The 27,384-nt window shown below is 44.4% G+C and overlaps 1 protein-coding gene across 2 annotated transcripts in view; it reads left to right on the forward strand.

Moving 5' to 3' along the window:
* The window catches only part of LOC126184683 (choline transporter-like protein 4), a 264,367-nt gene that overhangs the window by 19,893 nt on the left and 217,090 nt on the right, over positions 1–27,384 (forward strand). The gene's annotated exons all lie outside the window — the stretch shown is intronic.

A 27,384-nucleotide genomic window follows, 5' to 3' on the forward strand; every position in this document is an offset into this window, starting at 1 on the left:
CCAGTTTAGGCAAATGGAACAAATTGGTTGGTTCTTTTTTCATTAGACGTGGTCTACGATGCGCCTTAAGGGGCTTGTGGAGGCACCATTTATTTCATGGACGGCTACTCAGAAAACCGAAAACACGCTTTTTGGGTACCAAAACTGAGCCGCGGATTCCAAGACTGCCTTGCACAGAAAACGGCTGTAATTTTTACTATATATTCGTAAGATCCTGATCTCGAAAAACCTTGAAAATTTTCGTGATACCTTTACTCGTTTCCGCGCTACAGAGGCTCAAAGTTGCCCTAGTTGTATAGGTAAAAGACGCATGTAAAATCTGGTGTGAGGTGAAACCTAAATAATAAATAACCGCAACAATTTGCTCTCATTTTAACTGCATATTTTCTAGATATCTGTTTACAAATGCTGTCTCCCAGTTTACAAAAATCTTCGTCCGTTATCGAGAAATGCCCAAAAACATAGTTTTTGGGTGCCGAAACCGAGCCGCGGGTTCCAAAACGACCATGCCCAGCAGAAAATGGCCAAAATTTGTGCGGTAGATTTATAAGATCCCGATCTCGAACAGTCTTGAAAATTTTCTTGATATCTTTATCAGTTTCCGACATAACAGTAGAGAGGTTGAAAGTTACCTTACTTATACACTAAAATAAGCACGTAAAATCCGGTGTGAGGTGAAAACATAGTTTATAAAGTGACGTAGAACGGAAAAATATGCTATCTCCTTTATCATCGGCACGGTTCTGGGAACCTCATATTGTAGTACTGAAGGACAGGCAAAATTTTTGTGCATGTAAAATCGGGTCTGATGTGTAAAATTGATTTCGCTTTATTTCAGTTTCACATAAATAAACTACTAAAATTTTACTGACCCATAAAATTCTTTTCATTTTTATGACATCCCCGGCTGTAGCGGAGAGAAGAAGGGAACCAGCGTAAAAATGCTCCTCTCGGAGCTCAAGGCGAATATTCTCCCGTTTGAAAGACTCTGACTGAAAAGTGGGGTACCAGCCGCCTCGTTTTACCTTCCTCATCAGCTTTAAAAATTTTCGCCGAAAATTTGGAATCCGAATGTATTCGTACGTCTTTGGCAGAGAGAGAAGAAGACAGTGGTAGTGACAAAGGGCCGGAAAAGTAATACATAATGGAAGATAGTCGACAATGGTTGTGATAGGAAGATCGAAGGAGACAGAGGGATAAAGTGGCAGCGGAACATACACTACTGGCTATCAAAATTGCTTCACCAAGAAGAAATGCAGTTGATAAACGGGTATCCATTGGACAAATATATTATACTAGAACTGGCATATGATTACATTTTCACGCAATTTGGGTGCATAGATCCTGAGAAATCAGTAACCAGAACAACCAACTCTGGCCGTAATAACGGCCTTGATACGCCTGGGCATTGAGTCAAACAGAGCTTGGATGGCGTGCACAGGTACAGCTGCCCATGCTGCTTCAACACGATACCACAGTTCATCAAGAGTAGTACCTGGCGTATTGTGACGAGCCAATTGCTCGTCCACCATTGACCAGACGTTTCCAATTGGTGAGAGATCTGGAGAAAGTGCTGGCCAGGGCAGCAGTCGAACATTTTCTGTATCCAGAAAGGCCCGTACAGAACCTGCAGCATGCGGTCGTGCATTATCCTGCTGAAATGTAGGGTTTCGCAGGGATCGAATGAAGGGTAGAGCCACGGGACGTAACACATCTGAAATGTAACGTCCACTGTTCAAAGTGCCGTCAAAGTGAACAAGAGGTGACCGAGACGTGTAACCAATGGCACCCCATACCATCACGCCGGGTGATACGCCAGTATGGCGATGATGAATACACGCTTCCAATGTGCGTTCACCTCGATGCCGCCAAACACGGATGCGACCATCATGATGCTGTAAACAGATCCTGGATTCATCCGAAAAAAGCACGTTTTTCCATTCGTGCACCCAGGTTCGCAGGTGCTCCTGTCTGTGATGCAGCGTCAAGGGTAACCGCAGCCAAGGTCTCCGAGCTGATAGTCCATGCTGCTGCAAACGTCGTCGAACTGTTCGTGCAGATGGTTGTTGTCTTGCAAACGTCCCCATCTGTTGACTCAGGCATCGAGACGTGGCTGCACGATCCGTTACAGCCATGCTGAGATGATGCCTGTCATCTCGACTGCTAGTGATACGAGGCCGTTGGGATCCAGCACGGCGTTCCGTATTACCCTCCTGAACCCACCGATTCGATATTCTGCTAACAGTCTTTGGATCTCGACCAATGCGAGCAGCAATGTCGCGATACGATAAACCGCAATCGCGATAGGCTACAATCCGACCTTTATCAAAGTCGGAAACGTGATGGTACGCATTTCTCCTCCTTACACGAGGCATCACAACAACGTGTCACCAGGCAACGCCTTTCAACTGGTGTTTGTGTATGAGAAATCGCTTGGAAACTTTCCTCGTGTCAGCACATGGTAGGTGTCGCCACCGGCGCCAGCTTTGTGTGAATGCGCTGAAACGCTAATCATTTGCACATCACAGCATCTTCTTCCTGTCGATTAAATTGCGCGTCTGTAGCACGTCATCTTCGTGGTGTAGCAATTTTAATATCCAGTAGTGTAGTCGACAGTGACAGATGAGTACTAGGAGAAGAGTGAAGGAGATATTACGAGTGGGAGAGGAATAAAGACAAGAAGAAAGGGGAAGTGATTAAGAACCAGTGATAATGAGACACAGAGTCTGTGGCAATGAAACGAGGAAGAGAGAGGTAATGACAGTAAGAAGAGACAGCAGCAGTGGGAAAGAATGAATGGAGATAGTGACAATGAAAGGAGATATTAGTGATAGTACAGCAGAACGAAGGACGCTGTGGCTGTGACACAGGAGACAGTGATATACACAAATAGATAATGAGAGTGAGTTGGGCTGAATGAACGGGTAAGAATGGACAAGAGGGAGTGCATGGGTATTAGCGGCGGCGATGTAGTAGTGGGTGTGAAAGATCTACAGGTAGGAGAGCTTGTGGAAGTGAGAGGTGAGTTGCAAGTCAAAAAGGTTGGAACGCGTCAACAACCATGAAAAACAACCGAATAATTCACACCTTTCCCCATAATATAAGACCATTTGTCGCACAGCACGTCAGACAGTGGAATATTTGACGGAGGAAAGCATGAAATTAACTTCTGATATGTACTCACCTGATTTGTTGGGTAACAACTGCTTCCAAATATCAGAGTGGGAAAAATATTCAGAGATGTGCACGTGTATAAATTTTAAAGTCATATATTGTGAGAACTGTCACTGTTTTTGCAGAGATGTGCACGTGTACAAATTTTAAAGTCATATATTGTGAGAACTGTCACTGTTTTTGCAAACTTACTAAGCGACCTTCAATTAGCGTTAGTCGCTAGCGATGGACTCCAGTCCAATCGTCGACCTCTGGAGGGCCCGTGGATTCTCATGCTGCTCTCAGACTTGTTAAACAGAAATTTTTACTCCCTTCCATAACTCTTCTTTCAAGACCAGTGGTGAATGATCCTATAATAGCTTTAGGGTATCTATGCTACCTCCACATTCTGTGAATTGAAAAATTATGTCTCACATGTTACTGGCAGATCTGACATATTTTCTTCACTGGCGAGTTGTCTCACCGGCTGCTGAAGATAAATTTCGCAAAATACGCTTAGTACAATGAAACATGATTCTGTGTTCCTCACTCCCGTTCCTTGCACATGCATCTTCCAGCCTACACATTGTGGACTGGAATGTGCATCAGTCAATATGGCTTGATCGGACAATACACATGTGGTGTTTTCCAAACTTACTTCAGGTCCACCGTTAATATTTCAGTGCTGTTTATTACTAGTTTAAACGAAGTTTTAGTCCCAAGTGTTACATGCGTGTTGTTAACATTAACGAGTGCGAGAGTCTGGTCCATAATCAAAAATTCTTCTGCTGTTAACTTATATTACACTACTGGCCATTAAAATTGCTACACCACGAAGATGACGTGCTACAGACGCGAAATTTAACCGACAGCAAGAAGATGCTGTGATATGCAAATGATTAGCTTTTCAGAGCATTCACACAAGGTTGGCGCCGTGGCGACACCTACAACGTGCTGACATGAGGAAAGTTTCCAACCGATTTCTCATACACAAACAGCAGTTGACCGGCGTTTCCTGATGAGACGTTGTTGTGATGTCTCGTGTAAGGAGGAGAAATGCGTACCATCACGTTTTCGGCTTTGATAACGGTCGGATTGTAGCCTGTCGCGATTGCGGTTTATCGTATCGCGACACTGCTGCTCGCATTGGTCGAGATCCAATGACTGTTAGCAGAATATGGAATAGGTGGGTTCAGAAGGGTAATACGGAATGCCGTGATGGATCCCAACGGCCTCGTATCATAGCAGTCGAGATGACAGGCATCTTATCCCCATGGCTGTAACGGATCGTGCAGCACGTCTCGATCTCTGAGTCAACAGATGCGAACGTTTGCAAGACAACACCCATCTGCACGAACAGTTCGACGACGTTTGCAGCAGCATGGACTATCAGCTCGGAGACCATGGCTGCGGTTACCCTTGACGCTGCATCACAGACAGGAGCGCCTGCGATGGTGTACTCAACGACGAACCTGGCTGCACGAATGGCAAGATGTAATTTTTCGGATGAATCCAGGTTCTGTTTACAGCATCATGATGGTCGCATCCGTGTTTGGCGACATCGCGGTGAACTCACATTGGAAGCGTGAAGCCACACTGGCGTATCCTCCGGCATGATGGTATGGCGTGCCATTGGTTACACGTCTCGGTCACTTCTTGTTCGCATTGACGGCACTTTGAACAGTGGACGTTACATTTCAGATGTGTTACGACCCGTGGCTCTACCCTTCATTCGATCACTGCGAAACCCTACATTTCAGCAGGATAATGCACGACCGCGTGTTGCAGGTTCTGTACGGGCCTTTCTGATACAGAAAATGTTCGATTGCTGCCCTGGCCAGCACATTCTCCAGATCTCTGACCAATTGAAAACGTCTGGTCAATGGTGGCCGAGCAACTGGCTCGTCACAATACGCCAGTCACTACTCTCGATGAACTGTGGTATCGTGTTGAAGCTGCATGGGCCTGCACACGCCATCCAAGCTCTGTTTGACTCAATGCCCAGGCGTATCAAGGCCGTTATTACGGCCAGAGGTGGTTGTTCTGGATACTGATTTCTCAGGATCTATGCACCCAAATTGCGTGAAAATATAATCATATGTCAGTTCTAGTATAATATATTTGTCCAGTGAATACCCGTTTATCATCTGCATTTCTTCTTTGTCTAGCAATTTTTATGGCCAGTAGTGTAGTTTGAATTTTCTTTTACTGAACGGCAGTGACATTTATTCCCCTCGATGACAACTACAGAGGACTTGCCCACGGCTTTATGATGTACATCTAGCTGATCGTGCAGTACAGATAAAAATCACTCCTTCCCATGCCACATGAACTCTGCTGTCTGAGTAATAGTTGCCAGAGTGTAGTGTATGCTTGCCATATTGGTGATGGGAGGAGTATCCATGTGGCAGCACAAGTTAAGAAATCTGTATCTGATATCATTGCGGAATCGACGGTGTCTCCTGGTTCCAAACGCAAAGGATTAATGTTGGTCGCAGCTAGCCATTGAATAGAAGGGTCGATGACTACTGAGCCTAGGCAACATACTGCATTGGTACAGGCGCGAGTTCACTTCAAAGTGGCCAGCAGAACCTTCCACACGTGCGGGGAGAACCCATGGAAGCGTACCGGTTCTACACTGCACTCCCTTCGTGACCTGTCTGCCCGTCGAGGGGCTCCATCACGCACGTTACTTTGTAGCTCAGAATAATAGCTCCAGCTGTGCAAACAGGACCTTGCTGGAAGATCAGGTCCTAGTCCTAACAGCTGGACTAGCTCATGGTGACTCAGTAGTACTCTTAGCAAAGAACAATTTTTCATTGTTCTATTGTTATGGCGGTCGACGACAGCTTACGGCTAGTACGCGCATTCAACTTTCACCTGGAAATCCATTACAACAGTACTGCCCGTTGTTCATGCTTGTGGGAGAGTGAAATAGTCGCCTACAACGCATTACAAGGTACGACGAAATCAGGGATCCCAGACGGCGCCAATAGCACGACTAGTACTCGTATAACAGGGCTCACCCCGAAGGCCCAAGTGTCGCCGAAACCCAGCGACGCAGCTGGAAGACTTTGTTACTGTAACTTCGGCTGTATGCGGACTTTGGCCGTCTCCTTCTGCATTTGCGCACAAGACACACTCCGTAAGCATTTTTTACTGTTACGCAGGGCTAATTAAATAAGTGAAAGAACTGAACAGATCTAAAGCTACCTTATCTGATAATCTAAAAAAAAACTGAGACACACAAGCTGTGGCTAAAGCTGGCACAACCATGAGCACAGTTTAGATATGAGAGTGCTTGAAGCTCGTAAAATACACAAATGAGTAAGGAAGTTAAAAAAGTACTGCACAGTGGAAGAAAAACTGTTACTGCTCACTTCCAAACGGATCCAAGTAAAAAACGATAGATCTGAACCTCGGTACGAACTAAGAACTACGGCTGCCGATAATAGCTCACAAACAGCTGTCTGCAAAAGTTGCTAACTCAAAAGTGAATCAGGCGACATTGACGCTCTGCATGAATCTGCACTCTTAAGGTAGCTCACGTGACTGCAACTCTAGTAAAATCCACAAAGGAAAGAAATAAAATGTTACTACTGATCACAGAGAAATAACCGCCACTCTTAATTCCTATAAAAGAGTGTGTCAGAACGGTTTGAGGAAAACTCCACAGATGCGGGGGTGCCCGTGTGCCTCCTTCCCAGCATCTTACCTTACCTCTTTCCGTGGATATGTACACCGAAGTTTATACAAGAAAGTACAAGATTTCAAAACTATATTTTTTGATATGAGTAACAGATTCGATGAGATTGAAGCTGTGTCGTTTTGCAAGAACTAAGTTTGGGAGGAGATTTACAAAACTTTCATGGTGTCTGGGTTAAACATATAATAATGTAAAATATAATAACTGGAGAAGTCATTGAGACATTTATTGACGATATGTTTTTACAAGTATGATAACTCATAATGTTCCTTTTTACACCCCTAATACACCACCGAGCAAGGTGGCGCAGTGATTAGCACACTGGACTCGCATTCAGGAGGACGACGGTTCAAACCCGCGTGCGGCTATGCTGATTTTGGGCCTTCGTGATTTCCCTAAATCGCTTCAGGCATATGCCGGGATGGTTCCTTTGAAAGGACGTGGCCGACTTCCTTGCCCATCCTTCCTCCCCCCCCCCCCCCAAATGAACCAACCAACCACGGTGGCACGATCTGCACTATGACTGGCGCAGATCTGGTAGATCACGAACTGATGTATGGTACATTTGATTCTTGATAAAACGCCGCAGAAAACAGTCAAGCGACATTATGTCAAGGCTTGTTTGGTGCCTCCCAATCCAAGGATATGGGCAGTCATGATCTAAAATGTCCCTCACCGTATGAGCAAAATGGCATGGTGCGCCATGTTGTTAAATGATCACGTCACGAGGAAGTTGTGGCGTAGCATACAGCTCCAACATGATTACGTACGTTGCTGCATTAACCGTAAGCTCCGCTAAGATCAATGGCCCTATACCCAAGACCTTTAACAATCCACACCGCACATTCACTTTCGGAGAATCACGTCCACACTTCTGTCACTGCTTGGGGGGGGGTTCATTTCCCCAGATGCAACCATTATGCGTGTTTACCGTCGAATAAGTGTGGAGCAGATTCGTCCAAGAAACAGACGAAATCGAGGAGTGCCGCATTTTCATCTATTTTCCCACAATCGTCTACGCGAGTACCTTCAGTCACGGCCTGTATTCACGCTTGATTTTGTGACGAGACTGCAGTTTGTACACCCTTAGGCGCAACCTTTTATGGACGACACCGTGTACTGTCGAACGAGGTAACTGGAACTGCCTTGCCTACTTGCTTGTCGGATTGTTAATCCAACAGTAGCCTCTGGAACTGCGTGCTTAGCGTGGTGGCTCGATATCGAAAGCAAACTCCCAGTTTCTTGAAGCCGCATGTCCCATTTCTTCACTATTACGTAAGTGAGAAGATCGTCAGCTGGACGCTGTCCATATTCACGCCGTAAACGACGTTGTACTAATGTAACAGGCTTAAGCGAATTCACATGCCTACTGGCGCGCATTTACGTGAAGTAAGCAGTGCATGTGCGCACGGTGCCAACTGCCACAAGCAAACACAGAAAACATTAGGTACCAAACCTCCAATAAATCTGACAATTACGTTCAAGTTATTACATTTTACATTATTATACACTGAGGTGATGAAAGTCGTGGCATAGCGATATGCACATATACAGATGGAAGTAGTATCGTGAGCCGGCCAGGGTGGCCGAGCGCTATTAGGCGCTACAGTCTGGAACCGCGCGACCGCTACGGTCACAGGTTCGAATCCTGCCTCGGGCATGGATGTGTGTGATGTCCTTAGGTTAATTAGTTTTAATTAGTTCTAAGTTCCAGAGGACTGATGACCTCAGAAGTTAAGTTCCATAGCGCTCAGATTCATTTGAACCAAGTGGTATCGTGTACACAAGGTATAAAAGGGCAATGCATTGGTGGAACGATGATTTGTACTCACATGATTCATGAGGTTCAAAAATGGTTCAAATGGCTCTGAGCACTATGCGACTTAACTTCTGAGGTCATCAGTCGCCTAGGACTTAGAACTAATTAAACCTAACTAACCTAAGGACATCACACACATACATGCCTGAGGCAGGATTCGAACCTGCGACCGGAGCGGTCGCTCGGCTCCAGACTGTAGAGCCTAGAACCACACGGCCACTCCGGCCGGCCCGATTCATGAGGAAGGGTTTCCCACGTGATTATGGCCGCACGGCGGGAATTAACAGATTTTGAGCACGGAAAAGTAACTGGATGCATGGGATTTCCATTTCGGAAATCGTTAGGGCAGGGCTTCCCCACCTGTGGTCCGCGTACCCATTAGGGGTCTTTCTAGGGGGGTCCGCGGCCACCTTTCACCAAATCGTGTAAAATAATGACTAAAATTATTGAATAAAAATGTGAAAATCAAATTCATCACTTTTTTTTTTTTCGTGTGAACAACATGTGTACTTTTACTTCAGGTCGTATCCCCAAGCAGCCTTTGCGGTTCCTAAGTGAGAACGTATGCACAGTTTAGTTCCGGAGAATGCGGCTTCTCTGATCGACTGTTTAGCAATAATACGGGGTCGTTTGTGCGCTGGCTCACGCTGAAACCTTTTACGCATGCGCGGAGCGAGCTTTGGCGACCAATCACACCATTCGCTGGCACGTATGCGGCCCCAGGCATCATTGAATGTTAACTTGCTTTGTCAGTGCACTACCTGTTTCATAAGACGATTTTTGACCAGTTTATTACTTGTAACATGGATCGGTGGCTGAAGTCAAGATCATTGAAGAAGGCTGCAGTTCCTCCATCGCCTTCACAATAAGGGAAGTTTCCAGTTGAAATGAATGAGGAGGGAGGACGACCAAAGGAAGACTTTACATACATGTGGACATTATTCTTCGGATTTCACGAAAAACCACACACACACACGACTGTTACGAAATATGCATGCTCCTTACACAACAATAGCCAAATAGTGGAAGTGAACAGACCGTAAGCGACAGCTTGTCAACAGCGAACAGTTTGGACGTGACGTTGATTGCTCTTGGAGGAAGAAAGCTCCATCGTGTGAAATTTCAATTACCAAGAAATTTTAATCAGGCTATAGTGTCCAGAATGAGATTTTCACTCTGCAGCGGAGTGTGCGCTGATATGAAACTTCCTGGCAGATTAAAACTTTACAGAAGCTCTCCTGCGTTTTTAATCTGCCAGGAAGTTTCATATCAGCGCACACTCCGCTGCAGAGTGAAAATCTCATTCTGCAAACATCCCCCAGGCTGTGGCTAAGCCATGTCTCCACAATATCCTTTCTTTCAGGAGTGCTAGTTCTGCAAGGTTCGGAGGAGAGCTTCTGTAAAGTTTGGTAGGTAGGAGACGAGCTACTGGCAGAAGTAAAGCTGTGAGTACCGGGCGTGAGTCGTGCTTCGGTAGCTCAGGTGGTAGAGCACTTGCCCGCGACAGGCAAAGGTCCCGAGTTCGAGTCTCGGTCGGGCACACAGTTTTAATCTGTCAGGAAGTTTCAAGCTATAGTGTCTTGATCAAAGGGAGTAAATCCACTAGTAAGTGTGAAATTTAATTACCAAGTAATTTTAATCAGGCTATAGTGTGTTGAACAAAGGGAGTAAATCAACTAGTAAGTGTCTGGATACAGTGGGAATTCAAATTGGATCGTTAATTTCAAGTTGTTTTCATTCATCTCTAAACCAAAGACTATTGATACTTCAGGGGGGGGGGGTCATTGGGAACGTGGCACTTGCATTAGGAAGCTTTCAGTTCCCATGGGTTTCGATCTGAAATCTGAAGTTACTGTGCTCTTGACTGACTAGGGGTCCGCCATGGATTTTTGACTGAAGAAGGGGTCCGCCAGCTGAAAAGGTTGGGAAGCCCTGCGTTAGGGAATTCAATATTCCGAGAGATCCACAGTGTCATGAGCGTGCCAAGAAACCAAATTTTGGGCATTACTTCTGACCACGGACAGCCTAGTGGCCAACGAGACTCACGTACCGACCGAGAGATGCGATGTTTGCCTGAAGTTGTAAGTGCTAACAGACAAGCAACATTGCGTGAAATGACTCCAGAAATCAGTGTGAGGTGTATGACAAACGTATCCGTTAGGACAGTGCTGCAAAATTTGGCGTTAATAGGTTACGGCAGCAGTATTTCCAAGTCTGTTGGCTACATTGTTTAAAATTTCATCCTTATGCCATCTTATCTTCAATGTTAATAGCGTAGAAAACGAAGCCATTCCTACAGGTGAAGAACGGTGCGAGTACATGATGGCTGTTGGGGGCGTCTGTAACTTTTCAGGTGGACATCACAATTCAGCATGCCCAAAGTACTTGCACGTGCAGCTTATTACCACGTTCCGACTTTGAGATAGGTCGATTCATGGCATGAGGGACATGAGAGCAGACTGTAATGACAGTTGGTTGAAGTATTATGGCTTCAGAATGAGTGATGAGAAGATGAACTCAGGACAAGAGTGTGGAAAGAAGAGTAGGCACGAGCCTTTCCTGAAGGACCGCACAGTGAGAAGATTGTAGGATTGCTTAGTATTTTTCAACTTTCTCTGATGAACAGCTGAAATCCGGCCTGAGGTTGTAGAAGGTGTGTCACCGTCAACAGAGACTTGCATGGTATGGAGCCAGAGTCAAATGTGGCATCGAGTGGCATTATGTAGCGTTCAGCGACGAGTTTCACTTCTGTCTGTGGTGATCAGATGGACGCCAATATAACCGTAGGTGACTTGATGCAAGGTCACAGGATACAGCAGTTCTCGAGACCCATTTTCCTCCAACATTCGGGTAATAGTTGAATGAGCTATATGCTTTTCAGTATGTGATGTGAACTGTAAACCCTGTTGTCATATCCTCCATGACCAGGACACCAAATGGAATATTCCTGCATTTCACGCTAGACACTTTGAGGAATGCACAGATCCTTGACTAGCCTGCCCAGTCCCTGGGTTTGTCACCCATAGAGCTTGTGTGGGGTGTGATGAAGAGATGTATATTTTCATATCAGCCTCTAGACAGCAATTAACGTGAACTGCAGTGTTCAAAAGTATTGAACCTTTGATTGGTTCTCTTTGAAGTAGTCTTCTTGGTAATGCACGCATTTGTGCCATCACTCCCGCTATTGTTGGAAACACTTCTGGATCTCGTCTTGTCAAGTGATCAGCCAGGCTGTCATATTCTGCATATCTCCTCTTGGCTCGAATCATGTTTCTTTTAGCGGTATAGCCAAAACTCACATGAAGCCATGCCAGGAGAGTAGGGAGCCTGACTAGCCATAGGAATGTTGTGTTTGCCAAGGAAAGTCTCAGTCAGACGTACGCAGCATGGGCAGCTGCGTTATCATGATGGAGCTATCAAATTTTTGCTGGCCACGTATTCTGTGGCTTGCACCTCACAGCATCACGAGGTGACGAAAGGCCTGGGTAGTATTCCTTTGTGAATATTTGGCCTTGTTGTCTGTATTTGTGATGCAACCATCCCATGAGTGTCACAGAAAACTGTCAAGATGACCTTGACATTGCTACAGACCTGCGTTACTTTCTTTGACCTCTGGAACGTCATATGTTTCCAAAACTAACGTCTTACTGTCTGTGTTCAAAAAACGGAACCAACATGTCCTGTACAATTCCCAGAAGGTGTTGCTTCTCCTCTTTTGTCAGCAGAATTTTGCGGGCAGCCTCCTCAGGCACAAATCGTAGATATAAATTGAATGTACCGGTCCAATGCTTCCCCCATCTCATTAACAAGCACTCATGCTGCTGAGAGGGGTATGTCTTTCGCCCCTTCCTTATTTTTCCATTTTTTGCATTGCTAGAGTGTTAAGAATGTTTGTTTTGAACCATTTTAAACGTGTGGGTGAGCGTTTTTAAATCCGGTGGAGGACAGCGAAGTCCCCCCCCCCCCCCCACCTCCTTACTCAGAGCTTAGTAATACCAACCTCGCTGTGTGCATTCCGTGGATGTCCAGTAACATAGAATGCCGTAAACTTGGAGCTTTCCCTTTCTTTTGGTCCGCTTTGTTAGCTAGACTCACGTAGCAGTCCTCCCCCTCCATATAAAGAGAGAGGCCAGCTCTCCAACGGACTGCTTTTTTAAGACAAACTTTCTTGGCAGTCGAGTCTTGAATATGTCTTTTCTTTGGAACGTGGTTCGTTCTAAGCTCAGGTGGTCCGCTGTAAGTTCAGATTGCTTTGTTTAGGCAAGATTATGAATGGAGACATAAGAACCGACTCGTTGGCATCAGCATAGCAAACAATAATATTTAGGTGAAAATTGCGTATAACGCGATTAAAGTCGCGTATAATAAATGAAACTGTGACTGTTTTTTGATCTAGTCCATGTCAGACCATCTGCCATCAGCACAGTCGCTTTGGTTTAACTCCGCTTCCCCCCGTCCCCCCCTCCTGGCATGGCTACTAAGTTAATACATGCGACTTCATAGGGCGCTAATTCGTTGTAACATGTAGTTTTAGATGAGTGAATTGGAAGAGATGTAACAGAACTTGCAATTCATGAGTGGCAGACCCATGTGCCAGCTGCTAACAGGCTAAATTTCACTAATCATTTGATCGCCCTCGGCAGTATTTACGCGTATATATAACCAAGTTACCCCTCCATTTCCTTTTTTTTTTTTTTTTTCTCGGAGGGACGGGGGCAGTGGTATCAGTTTTCTGACTGGTTTGATGCGGCCCGCGACAAATTCCTTTCCTGTACCAACCTCTTCATCTCAGAAGTAGCACTTGCAACTTAGTCCTCAATTATTTGCTCCAATCTCTGTCTTCCTCTACACTTTTTGCTCTCTACAGCTCCCTCTAGTTCCATGGAAGTCATTCCCTGATATCGTAACTGATGTCCTATCATCCTGTCCCTCCTCCTTGTCAATGTTTCTCACACATTCCTTTCCTCTCCGATTCTGCGCAGAACCTCCTCATTCCTTAACTTATCAGTCCACCTAATTTTTTAACATTCGTCTGCAGCAGCACATCTCAAATGCTTCGATTCTCTTCATTTCCGGTTTTCCCACAGTTCGTATTCCACTACCATAAAGTGCTGTACTCCAGATGTACATTCTCAGAAATTTCTTCCTCGAATTAAGGCCTATGTTTGATACTAGTAGACTTCTCTTGGCCAGGAATGCCCTTTTTGCCAGTGCTAGTTTGCTTTTGATGTCCTCCTTGCTTCATCGGTCATTGGTTATTTTGCTGCCGAGGTAGCAGAATTCGTTAACTTCACCTACTTCGTGAACATCAATCCAGATGTTAAGTCTCTCGGTGTTTTTGTTTCTGCTGCTTCTGATTACTTTCATCTTTCTTCAATTTATTCTCAGAGCATATTCTGTACTTATTAGTCTGTTCATTCCATTCAGCAGATCATGTAATTCTTCTTTGCTTCACTCAGGATAGCAATGTCATCAACGAATCATATCATTGATATTCTTTCACCTTGAATTTTAATTCCACTCCTGAACCTTTCTTTTATTTCCGCCATTGCTTCTTCGATGTACAGATTGAACAATAGGGGCGAAAGACTACATCCCTGTCTTACACACTTTTTAATCCGAGCACTTCATTCTTGGTCGTCCATTCTTATTATTCCCTCTTGGCTCTTGTACATATCGTATATTACCCGGCTCTCCCTACAGCTTACCCCTATTGTTCTCAGAATTTCGAACATCTTGCACCATTTTACATTGTCGAACGCTTTTCCCAGTTCAACAAATCCTATGAATGTGTCTTGATTTCTCTTTAGTCTTGCTTCCATTATCAACCGCAACATCAGAATTGCTTCTCTAGTACTTTTACCTTTTCTAAAGCCAAACTGATCCTCAACTTGGATGCATTAGTTGTTAAGGTGATTATGCGATAATTCTCGCACTTGTCAGCTCTTGCAGTCTTCGGAATTATGTGTATGATATTTTTCCGAAAGTCAGATTCATACATTCTAAACACTGATGTGAATAGTCGTTTTGTTGCCATTTCCCCAATGATTTTAGAAATTCTGATGGATTGTAATCTATCCATTCTACCTTATTTGATCTTAAGTCCTCCAAAGCACTTTTAATTTCTAATTCTAATACTCGATCCTCTGTCCCTTCTAAATGGACTCCTATTTCTTCTTCTATCACATCAGACAAATCTTCACCCTCATAGAGGCCTTCAGTGTACTCCTTTCACCCATCCGCTCTCTCCTGTGCATTTAACAGTGGAATTCCCATTGCGCCCTTAACTTTGACACCCTTGCTTTTAATGTTACTGAAGGTTGTTTTGACTTTGATGTATGCTGAGTCAGTCCTTCTGACATTCGTTTCCTTTTCTATTTCTTCACATTTCCCATGCAGCCATTTCGTCGTAACTTCCCTGCACTTCCTGTTTATTTCATTCCTCAGTAACATGTATTTCTTCATTCCCTCGGTTTACTGTGTTTTTAATGTCACATGTCCGTTAGGTCAAACTTGCCCTTTGAACTGACCACGATACGTACACTAATCGGTGATTTGCTGTTAGCGATTCTTGCCATTGGTTCAAATGGTTCAAATGGCTCTGAGCACTATGGGACTTAACATCTGTGGTCATCAGTCCCCTAGAACTTAGAACTACTTAAACCTAACTAACCTAAGGACATCACACACATCCATGCCCGAGGCAGGATTCGAACCTGCGACCGTAGCAGTCGCGCGGTTCCGGACTGCGCGCCTAGAACCGCTAGACCACCACGGCCGGCTCTTGCCATTAGAGAACCCCAGAGCTAAGTAAAACGAACCTCTACATAGTTGTTAACAGTTCAGTACAATGAATTTTATCAAAATTACTGTAATTTTACAGGTTGGCTCTGATTCTGTTGTCGCTAACTGCCTCCTCTAAGCACATGGCGCTGAAGTTACGTAGTAGAACGAACCCCTGTACTTATGGTTGTGGCGACCCTTCGTCGCTCATCTGTTTTAGCAGTCCGGCCTTTTCCATAAACGCTTAGCTCGCAACGGCCGTCTACTGAAGCAAGGAGGTTCTTCTTTATGTGCCTCTGTTTCCATCCAAACCTCTCGGTTTTGCTACGCAGCTAGAGACCTGTCAGATACAATATCTCTGCACCTAGCTATGTTACCATCGGCCTAACCTCGTTCTGAGTTCTCTTCTCTTCTTCTCTACGAGGCGAAAACACTAGTTTTTGGACCCGCACTTGCGCCGTAATGGACACATCACATGGCTACATACTTTGCATTTCAAACAGAACCGTACGTGGTACCGAAAACATTCTTAGATGGTTGTTGCGAAAGTATTACTCGCCCATAAAATTCTGTTTCTGCACCTGCAACACATCGTGGTACGTCGAAAAAGCGCATCGTACCATAAGAAATTTTCTCCCACCAGCAAGTGCATGTGCTTACGTGGGTGCTAGCCGAGATTCGAGCTCCAGCTTATCACAGCTGGTATGCTCGCTTTAAGATTGTGTATCATGCTACTGAATTCTGCCTGGCCACTTCCTCACGTGAGTCGTTAATCGGTTCCGCACCTCGTGGCGGCAAATTCCTGTCAGCGGTGGCGAATACTGAGCAACTAGTTACTGTGCATGCAGACCGCCTCTGATATTGTTTGTTAAGTCTATATTTCAAGCTCCCCTGAGCTTTATTTTTTTCTACACGCCTCACGATATTAGAAAATTTGTTGATGGTTCAAGCAGCCGATTTAGTGACTTTATTCTTTGTTTTCACACTCAAGTTGGACCATGTGTGGAGTGTTTATTTTCTGGACAGTTGGCTACTAAGGACATCATTCTTACCATGCCTCGTGCCGCCATGCCTTTCTTTGGTATTCAACATACTAATAAGTGTCATTAATATTGTGCCTCATAGTTCCAGGGACCACTAAAAATCTATTGGTTCTTGAGATAATTTCAGTGCTCCTTGTAGAAGTTTCGTTAATTCAATAAAATAGTTTCTTTTTGTCTTAAACATCTTGTGAATATTATTCATTGTGCCCATGCCTAACTTGGTTGTTCCCACATTTTCAATTTTAGCTATTTTTATGTAGCTTACTTAACTAAGCTGGGTAGGAGCTAACGTTCCTACAATGGTGACCCAACTATGAAATTGAGTAATTCAATTTTCTAATTCAGCGTATTGCCGGTCACCTCAGTCCTAGCCAACCTGTCCCATTAAGCGCACATAACAGACGCCTGCTTGTGCGTGCACCACACAAGCTACATTTTTTTCTGTGCTACAGTCACTATTGTTCTAAGGTTATTATTTTGTTTCATGTGATGAACTTTGAGATGCAGACACTATTGGGCCACTTTGGACCACAACCTGTTTCCCTTTAGAGCACTTAGCATGTCCACTCCTGTGGAACCTAGTGACCATGACTTTTGCCATCAGCCCAACTGACACCTCACTGCCCACAGTCACCATTCCAGCACCCACCGACATCGTCACCGACCTGACTGGGTGTCTCATGGAACTACAATACTTCAATGTCGACCTGCGGGCATAACTCATGTGAAGTGAGGATTGGTGACTCCACGACGCTGTCCACATCAGCTCCAACATCTACAGCTGCCACTATTGTGCCTGGCCTGTACATGCCCTTAACCTAGGTCCCCCCTTCCCCTGCTGCTGCAGCTTCATCCAACCATGCTATGATCATCTGCCACCCTTCAATCTTCAGGGCCCACGCTTGCAGTTTTCCTCAGCAGACGCTATCTTCACCAGCAGCAGCATCAGCCATGACACCAAGTTCAAGATGGTGATCAGCCAACTTGAGCCGACATGTGTGATGGTCAGCAACATCATCTCATTGCCCCCAGCCACCAACAATACGAGATACTCTGCTACTGCCTCTGATGCAGCTTATGCCCTTCGAAATGCAGTGGGTCCTGGTCCTCCTTTTCCTTGAGCAGTACTGGGACCAGCAACACTCACGTCTTGCACCACCTCCCAAGCCTGACAGAGTCACACATGGTCTCTGACAGCTTCTCATATTATATCTGGCTGCATATCTTTCGGCTCCAATACAGACAGCTGTCACACTGACACCCGTCACATCATGGGCTCATCCTCAGAGCTCGATGCACCACTAATGACTTCACCAACCACTACCGTCCCTGCTGATCGACAGCACAGTGCCAGTAGTTAGGAGTATGTGACATCCTCGCCCACCTCAGCACCGACATGGCAATGCTGCAGACTACCGCCGCCGAGTGCCCAGTTCTAGCCACCAGCGCACTGACACTATCACTGCCACAGCTCCAGTTGCCCTGCCAATGCCTCTTGCGACATGGCGCATTTCTTCTGGTACCTGGATGCTGATAACTGCAGGGTGGCCTACTCTTGGGCCCCAAATTCCAACAGCTGCTGGGGTAAGGCGCGCCTCCTGCTCAGTCTCCCAGTGCCTTTTCGTCTGGGACACGTGCTTCACCACGCCATTCCTGACTGACACCAGCCTGAACGAGTCTGTCTTCCCATAGTCGCTGATATGGAACTCTGGTGCCACCTAAGTGATCCTCCTGATGGCACCGAACAACTCTACTATCACCGCCCATAGCATACATTATTGCATCCTCGACCTCAATCTCCAGTGGGATTTCCTCTTTACCTTCACCATCAGTGACCCCATTATTGGAGCAGATTTCATCAGAAAGTACCGCCTGCACCTTGACATTGCCATCATTAACAGTAATACTGGGAGATCACGCATTTCACTATGTTTCTTGACGTGAAGCATGTGGCTTTTCTGGCCTATAGACTGATTTCCTGGTGCAGTTTCCTGCTCTCACATGCCTGTCCAGCACACCTTGGGAGGTCCACCATTTTACTGTCCATTGCATCGATACCACACCTAGACCAGCCATCTTCTGCAAGCCATGGGCCCTACCAATGAACAAGCTCAAGATCACCTAGGCAGAGTTTGATGAGCTAATCACTGCCGGCATGCTGCATACTTTGAAGGGCCGATGAGTGTCTGCCCTTCACCTTGTTAAAAAAAAAAAGGATGGCTCCTGGCACCCATGTGTGATTACTGAGTACTAAGTACCAGTACTGTTCCTGACCAGTACCCAGTGCTGCCCCTATGCAACTACAACAATGTGCTGCCTGGGCCTACAATCTGTAGCATGTTTGACTGCTCCAAAACTTTCACCCAGATTCCTGTTGCACCCAAGGACATCCACAAGACCACCATCATCATCACACCATTTGGCCTGTACGAGAGTGTCTTTATGATATTTGACCTCCATAATGCTGCCCATTCTAGTTTCTTGCCTACTTAGACAAAGTCTCATTTTCTCCACAATGCCTGAGGAACAATTCGAGAACCTCCGCATTATCTTTGAATGCCTCCAAGACACCTGCATCAATGCCAACACAACAAAGTGCATTTTTGGTGTCAGCGAAGTGTTGTTCAAGGGCCACACTAACTCTGCCGCCAGCTCACATAGCTTGCCTGAGAGGTACAAGTCATCCTTGATTCTTTGCACCCCAAAGCATACAAGGACCTTGGCATGTTGAGCTGCTTCTGCTGCTACCTAGATGATGCTGCTGCTGCAATGCAAGAGCTGCTTGACCCCACCCTTAATGCGTCAAAACAAATGGGAACTAGTCAGTGCCATGGAGGATTTACTGCTGTCAAGTGCGACTTCACAGACATATCCTGCTCACTTGCCCCCACCCATCCCCACTGCCCCGATTGCCATCATTTACGCCAGCCAGATAGCATTGGTGCAGTTCTGGAGCAGCACATCAGCTACACCTGACAGCCACTTGCTTCTTTATCATGCAAGCTCCCTGTCACTCAATGGCACAGGAGCACTTAACGGTAAAGAGCTCCTCACCATCTGTGAAGTAATTAGATATAGTCAGCTATTGGTGGGGGCCTGTCTCTTCAGTCTACCCCAATCACAAGCCTATAACGTTTGTCCTCTCAGATGACTCTGCCCAGTGCACATAAGTCAGTTCCTGCAGCAATCTTTCATCTCATAGTTTACTACCAACATACAGCACATTTTCAGAATTGCAATGGTGTCAATGACTGCCTTGGCCACACCTGCACCATCACTTCAACCTTGGACTTTGAGGCATTCAGCATCACCCAGGAGCTCAAACTGAAACTTGCCCTCCTTCACCTGGATGCTGCTCCTGGCCTTCGCCTTCAACATAAGTCTGTCCTCAGCTCAGACAGCAGTATCTGGTGGAATGTATCCACCAGCTCCCCATGCCCATTTTTTTCCATTCCTTTCCATGAGACCGCATTCGACTGGTTATACAACCTGGCCCAACCTGGTGTGTGTGCTTCTGCCACTCTGATGATGCATCATTTGGTGTGGTCAGTTACTCAGAAGGACTCAAAATACATAGGCCCGCACCTTCCAAACCTGTAGTGTGCTAAGGCAGGCCACCACTTACATGACACCATAACCACCTTTCGAAACATGAGGCAACATTTCACCCATGATCACAAGGACATTTCTTGGCCTCTACTATCCTCTGTGTGCTGCCGCTACCTCCTCACCAAGTTGGGCAGGTTCACTCATTGACCTGAGACAGCACCACTATCCCACATCACTCCCATCACAGTAGCCTCCAGCTTCATCTCTGTGTAGACTGCCAGCTTAGGCTGCCCATACTATGTCACAAAAGACTGTGGGAGTAAATTTACATATTCCTTCTTTCACTTGCTGATGGACCTCTACAGGCTGGCCTGTACTTGAAATTGGGCAACGACCCAGTCACCAGAGGCATGGTAGAACAGTTTTGCCTTCAATACCATGAAGGTTGCCTCACCTGCCATAACAGCAGGTGGACCACTACCCTGAATTTGGTACTTCTCGGCCTCAGTGTTGCTCACAAGGCTGACTTAGAGATATCAGCCACTGACCTTGTCTGTGGCCAGCAGTTCACTATACCAGGTGATTTCCCGGAGCCCACTGACCTGCCTGCAGAAGACATCATGCCTGAGTTCATTGTAGCTTGCAGGACTTTGTGGACCATGTACATCCCCCCCCCCCCCCCCCATGCCATGGAAAACATAGGGCGTTCCTTCATGGTGACTTCACCTCATCACCTGTGACACACTGTGCATCAGTGCTCACCCTCACTGCTTCCTACACTTTCACAATAAATGTACAAAGCATCTTGACAATAGACTGAAGCCTGGCTATATGCTGCTCAATATCACACCACTCAGCCCACCCACCACTTTGTGAACACCCTGCAGATACCCGCCAGTGACACCGGTGCCGCTGACAACATCACTCAAATTACCCCTGCTGCTGACCCACAACCCTACCCCCTGAAAGCTGGCCTACCAAACCTAGGACATAACTTGAAATCCGCCAAACCCCCCAATGCTGGCCTCAACCACTGATTAGCAACAACACAAGTGCAAGCATCCCAACGTCTGGGACATTCGTGCCCCTACCCCAAACCCCTCCTGCTCTCTCTCTCCTGCAGCCTATGCCCGACACAGTGATTTCAACTCTACTGCCACGAACAGTGAATTACACCCCTGATGCCACAGCTCTACCCCTGACGCCTTCACCACTCTCATGGCAGCGTTAGTTGATGCATTCAAAGTGCCATGCCTTGCCTCAACATGCCGGCACTCATCCACATGCCAGAACCATTAGCAGGTCTGGCACACAGGGATTATCTTCTGTCAAACTTGGCCACCCAGCTGTCTGCACTGACAATCTATCCCAGTACCTCCTCACTGAACGCACAGCTTTGGACACAGGCTGCACACCAGCTGCCTTCCCTTTATCCTGTTACTCTGGACGACCCTGCTTGGCTCCCCCAACCATGCTCCCCTCCAAGTTCCAGTCATACAGAGGGGAGGTATTGTGTGATGGGCATTCACCATGCATTAGTTTGACAGTAAGACCTTGTTCTGCACATGCCTAGCTCACTACGGGTGTCTGTTGACACAGTGAAGTTTTTTCTTCTCGCACCTTTGTGTGCTTCCACCAAAACTGCTCAGTTCTGTCATGCAACTGGACACATGCCTACTACAGATTCTGCCTAAAGGGACCAAGACAGTAACGCCACACCTAGCTCAGCTTCTTTTGACCTAACATTGCTCTTCTCTTCAAGGCAACAACACTGGAGCTCAGTCCCTCATTCAGCCACAATGTAACATCACATGGCTACAGATTTTCAATCTCAAATAGTGCAGTACATGGTACCAAGTCCATTCTTAGATGCTTATTGTGAAGTATTGAGACTCGCCCATACCATGCTGTTTCTACACCTCCAACACAGTATGGTTTGTAAAAAGCTGTGCATCATGGTGGAAAATTTCTGTTAGTGCTGGTGAGCAGTGAGCAAGTAGTTACATTGCATATGCATCTCCTCTAACATTGTACGGTCTATATTTCATGCTCTTGTGAGTTTCTGTGTGATTGAATTCCACTGTCTACTATGGGTGACCACTCCTTTATCCATGCATTATTTGTGGTATCATCCCCAAAAGCCATTAAACCTTGTCAATGATTTCCACTTTACTATCACCAAGCTTTTGAAAAAAATTGATTTAATATCATTGCTCAGTTTTTTTCTGTCATTTTATAGCTTACTGAAATCCAAGGAGTGCTAACTAAATATCCTTACTTGTAGGCAAATTGCCAGTGGATGATGCTTTCTGCTGGCAGAGAAAAAATCATGACTGTGCATGAATGTTTCCCAACACATATCCACTGAACGGCATGAATGTTCCCCAACACTTCTCCACTGAAAAAAGACTTCCATTATTTTTAAATGCAGAAAGAAGAACATTTCAACTTCTTGAACAGATCTTGTAGGTTTTAGACATGGCAAGAAATTCGTCTAGATGACATTTGGGGGCTGTTTGCTTCCATTCCATAGTTAATGCAACAGTGTATGAAAGATTGTGGGGTCACAACTTTTACTGAAGCTGAGGATGGACATCAGTTCTGAATGGCATGAAATTTAATCCTTTAATGCCTGTCACACAATGAACATCTCTACAATGTAACAGTTCCCATTTCCGTCAGTGTATTTCAATATGATTATCAAAGCCATTTTTTGTTATAGTTCTGAAATTATATCATCATATGATTAAATCTGCTGTATTGAACAAGATAGGAAATAAAGTTGAAAATTATCACAAAGATATTTTGATTCATATATCAGTAATGCTATCTAAAATGAGTGTATTAATGATTTAGAAATTTCTGTTGCTTATCATTATAAATAGAACCACCATAGAATTCTTTTGAGTAACACTCTCCAAAGACAATGAAACAGGAAATAAACTTTAACACAATGCTTATTCAACTGTAAAGCCAAATTTCATTTATTAACAAAACTTCACATCTATTAATAGTAGCTGATGTGTCACATTATTTGCATTATTTTCATGTTTACTATTTTGTAATGTTGTGTGGAGTAATATATTCTAAGCAAATGTGTTATGAAAGTTACTTTTTTTTTAGTTTTTTGCATATACTAAGATCCAGTTTCGCCATTTGACTGTGCATGTGTAGAAAGCACTCAAAACATCAATTAAACTGCCCACTAGAACAGGCTGTCAACAGTCTAGAGGTGAATCTAAATGGGCCTATCTCCGTAGTTTGATACTTTTTTGTGCAGACATATTGCCCAGGGCACAGAATTTGTAAGACTTTGACTGCTTGTTCACTCTTTTGTATCCCATAGAAATCAAGAAGATACCTGTTTCTGGAGAGGACATCTTTCCAACCTTGAAAGTTCAGATGTTTTTTCCTCTTCTCTGCTGCAGTTGCTATGTCATGTAAGTGTGAAGGCAGTCTCAGCAGACTGTCACAGTTCTTGTTTGTGTATGGGAAACAGGTTAACTACAGTTGTGGTAGAGTTGTGCAGCAGGAGGAAAGGATGTCATTGTGGAGATTGGGGATGGATGTCGGCCACCTAGCTACAGCCATGGAGAAGGGTGTCTGGGAATTGGTGACAGTATCTGAGCAGGAACTGCTGACAGTATATGAGCAACAGTGTATTTTATTGGTCCTTTTTGTGCTTCTCAGTAGGAAGAATACATGAAAATAACAGAGGAAAGATAGGGTACTGTACTTCAACTCTTCTATAAAGGTTCATGTGTGGCTTGACTGCTGAACAGTGCAGAAATGGCTGCCACACCAACGGAACAACTCTACTCCAGTGAGTAGTTGCACAACCAAAAAAGCATAAGTTATAAGGTGATGGCTAAAGCCACAGTACTTCTTGTTGCACTTGGCAGTGCCGAATTTGTGATAACTCTGCAGTGAATAAAAATTCTGTGCCTCATAATTCAGGAGGGGCAAGAGGCCCTTCTGCCCCACCCCCAGTTACCCCTTGCAGACACGTTTGCCTTTTATTGGGTGCATCTGGGAGCCATTGAGCAAAGAAGTGAGCGTCGGGTGCTTGTCTGACCATCTAAGAGAGGTGTGGCAGTAGTTGGCTGATTTTTGGATCAGCACTTAGCAGCACTTTCAGTGTGTGGAGTCTATGACACTATATGTTATGGTCAGTATGACGAAGTAGATGTGTCTTAATTCAGTTGCTCACGAGTGTGCTTGATTCACATCTTGAACTAAGTTATAATAATTTCCTGCACTTTTCCATAAAAGTCAAATAGTATCATCTTTTTATAGTTATCATCACTAGATTTACACAAATAACTGATTATAAAATTACTGTGGATCAGGCGTTTGATGGCAGAGCATCAGGAAGTGTTAACTATTACACAATATCTTTATTTGCAGTTACAGTCATAAAAACTTTAAATATGACCAATTGCTACAGATAACCAGTCATAGCTAATGAATTATTTTTATTTATTTTATTTTATTTTTGGTTATGGTTGCAGATAAATTTGCTCTGATTATGCAGACTCCTTCAAAAAATAACTGGAGAGGAACTGTCTGTTCTTCAGGAATCTTAGACCTAATTGGCTGACCAAAGTCATCCATGATTCTTAATATGTGCAGTACTCAGAAACTTGGATTTCATTCACAATATTTTTCGCATAAGTTGACAGTAATGTATCTAGTTTTTATTCTTCAGATTAACAGAGATTGTTTCATAAGTTATAATCAAAATCCAAACCATTCCTATCAATTTTATAAGACTCATTATTACCTTTCTTTGCAGTTTCAGTAATGTTGAATGCACTTTCCTCTGTCGTGTTCATGCTCTGCAATTAGCATAATTGAAATTATCCCCACCACTCTCTACTATTGATGCTTGAGGCAGAGAAATTCAGATGTTGCCTACATTGAGAGTCAGTATTCCATTTCTGTTATAGAAGAAGAAACAGGTATTTGGAAAACAAAGGAGATGTAATATTAGAACCATAGTTTAACAGCCCTGTACACAGGTTGTGTTCAAACAAGGCAAATGGGATAGATAACATTTCATCAGAGTTTCTAAATTCATTGGTGAAGTGGAAACAAAATGATTATTCAAGTTACCATGTAATAAGTATGATACTGGAACCATAACTTAGACCCACCACACAGTCCCGAAGAAAACAAAGGCACATAAATGCAAGAACTACAGCACTATCAGATGAACAGCTTATGCATCCCAGCTGCTGATAAGAATGATGTACAGGTGAACAGGAAAAAATCAAGGAAGTGTCAGGTGACAGTAAGTTTGGCCTTCAGAAAAGTAAAGACACCAAAAATAGTTTTCATGGTGCATTTAATGATAGAAGGAAGAGTTAAGAAAAATAAAATCTTTTCATAGAACTTGGTTGTCTAGAGAAAGCATTTCACAACATAAAATTTGAAATACTCAGAAAGATAGGTATAAGCTGTAGGAAAGGACAGGTAATATTAAATATGTACATGATCCAAGAGGAAACAACAAGACTGGAAGGCTAAGATATATTTACTCAGATAAAAAAGGGGCATAAGGCAGGAATGGAGTCTTTGTCCTTTACTGTTCAACCTACATATCAAAGAATCAATGAAGGAATTCAAAGAAAGATTCAGAAGTGGTATTAAAATTCATGGTGGACAGATAACAGTAAAGAAGTTCACCTTTAAAACCATTTCCTGCACACATCAGAATGTGGTGAATAATTCCACACCTTGGATCTTTTGAAAGGGCATACTTAACAATTTGTGAGTTCCACTCACATTTGTTAGGGTTTATCAGCAGTGACATGATAGTGTGTTGTGTGAATGATGAGGGTTAGTGACATTAAAGAAGTAACTGGAAACACTGTGATTAATTCACAAATGGTATGTGTCAATCATAGAATTAATGAGAGTTAAACATAACTATTGAGAACACCAAAATATTATGCATGTGCATTGAGCACCCTCTTGTTTGGTGCTGAGACCTAAGCAGTATATGCTAAACAAGGACGTGACCACAACACCTTTCATCTACAGTGGCTACAAAATGTGCTAGGCATAACCTGGAGGGGTCATGTGACAAATGAGACGGTCCTGAATATTGCAGTAGCACTGTCATTCTCAAGAAATGCTGCCTGTGGGCTACAGTGTGTAGATCAGTCCCATCCTCCATGATTCTCACTACTTTGTGAAATAGAACATGCCAAGAGACTGAAGAGAAGACCCACACTGCACTTTACAGGCTGCATTAAGCGTGAGATGTAAGCATTTTATACTGACTGTAAGAAATGGGAAGAGCTCACCAAAGAACACAGCAGATGGAGGAAACTCATCATGGATGGCCTTAAATTCCATGGCTCAACAACTTAGTTTGAAATGAACATGCAGTCAAGCACCTCTGATGAACCCCTTATTCATGGTGGTATAATGCTTGTTTCACCCAAGGGTGCCAAGTGGGCTCTTGCATTGGACTCCAGAGTCACCAATGAAAGCGCTTGCATATATCTTTCATTGGGAAGAGTAGGTGATTGATGATGTTGAAGTATGATTGGAAGTGCTATCGAAACTCAAAGAGGTTCCCCCCCCCCCCCCCCCCCCCCCTTGAGATGCATGGCATTCAAATTATTCCCACACTGCAGTGAGCCTGTCTTTTGTTACAGCTTTGACAGCTGCTGTTATGCAATGTCTCAGTTCATTCATTTTCATTGGTAATGAAGGGACATAAATGGAGTCTTTTATAAACCCCCACAAGAAACGATCACATACAGTCAGGTCAGGTGGCCTTGGAGCCCAGTAATGTAGACTGAGTCATTTGGTCCACTGCTACCGATCCATCGTTCAGTAATTGTTTTGGAGGGTCCCTCTCATGTTGTCCAACTTCATATGATTGTTCTGTACCCTATATCCTCACATTGTGATGGTTTATCTTACCATTTAATTGGAATGTTACCTCATCATTAAACACTAAGCATGGAAGAAAGCTGTCATACTCCATCTTGCCAAGAATGAAATTACAGAACTCCACACATTGTTGTTTGTCACCTTGATGTAGAGCTTGCAGTAGCTAAATTTTGTATGGTTTCATGTGTAAACGTTGACACAACGCACGACAGATGGACATCGGGGACATGTTGAACTGTCGAGCTGTATGGTGAATGGATTTCTGCAGACTCTTTGTGAAACAATAGTGGATGCATTTGATGTCTGTGTCAGATGCTCAGGGATGGCCCAGCTAATTGCCTTTACACAAACAACCTGTTTTTCAGAATTGTTCATGCCATCATAGAATGCTCTGTGCTGTAGGAGGATCCTCACCATACCTA

Source organism: Schistocerca cancellata, chromosome 1 (assembly GCF_023864275.1).
Source record: "Schistocerca cancellata isolate TAMUIC-IGC-003103 chromosome 1, iqSchCanc2.1, whole genome shotgun sequence".
Taxonomy (NCBI): domain Eukaryota; kingdom Metazoa; phylum Arthropoda; class Insecta; order Orthoptera; family Acrididae; genus Schistocerca; species Schistocerca cancellata.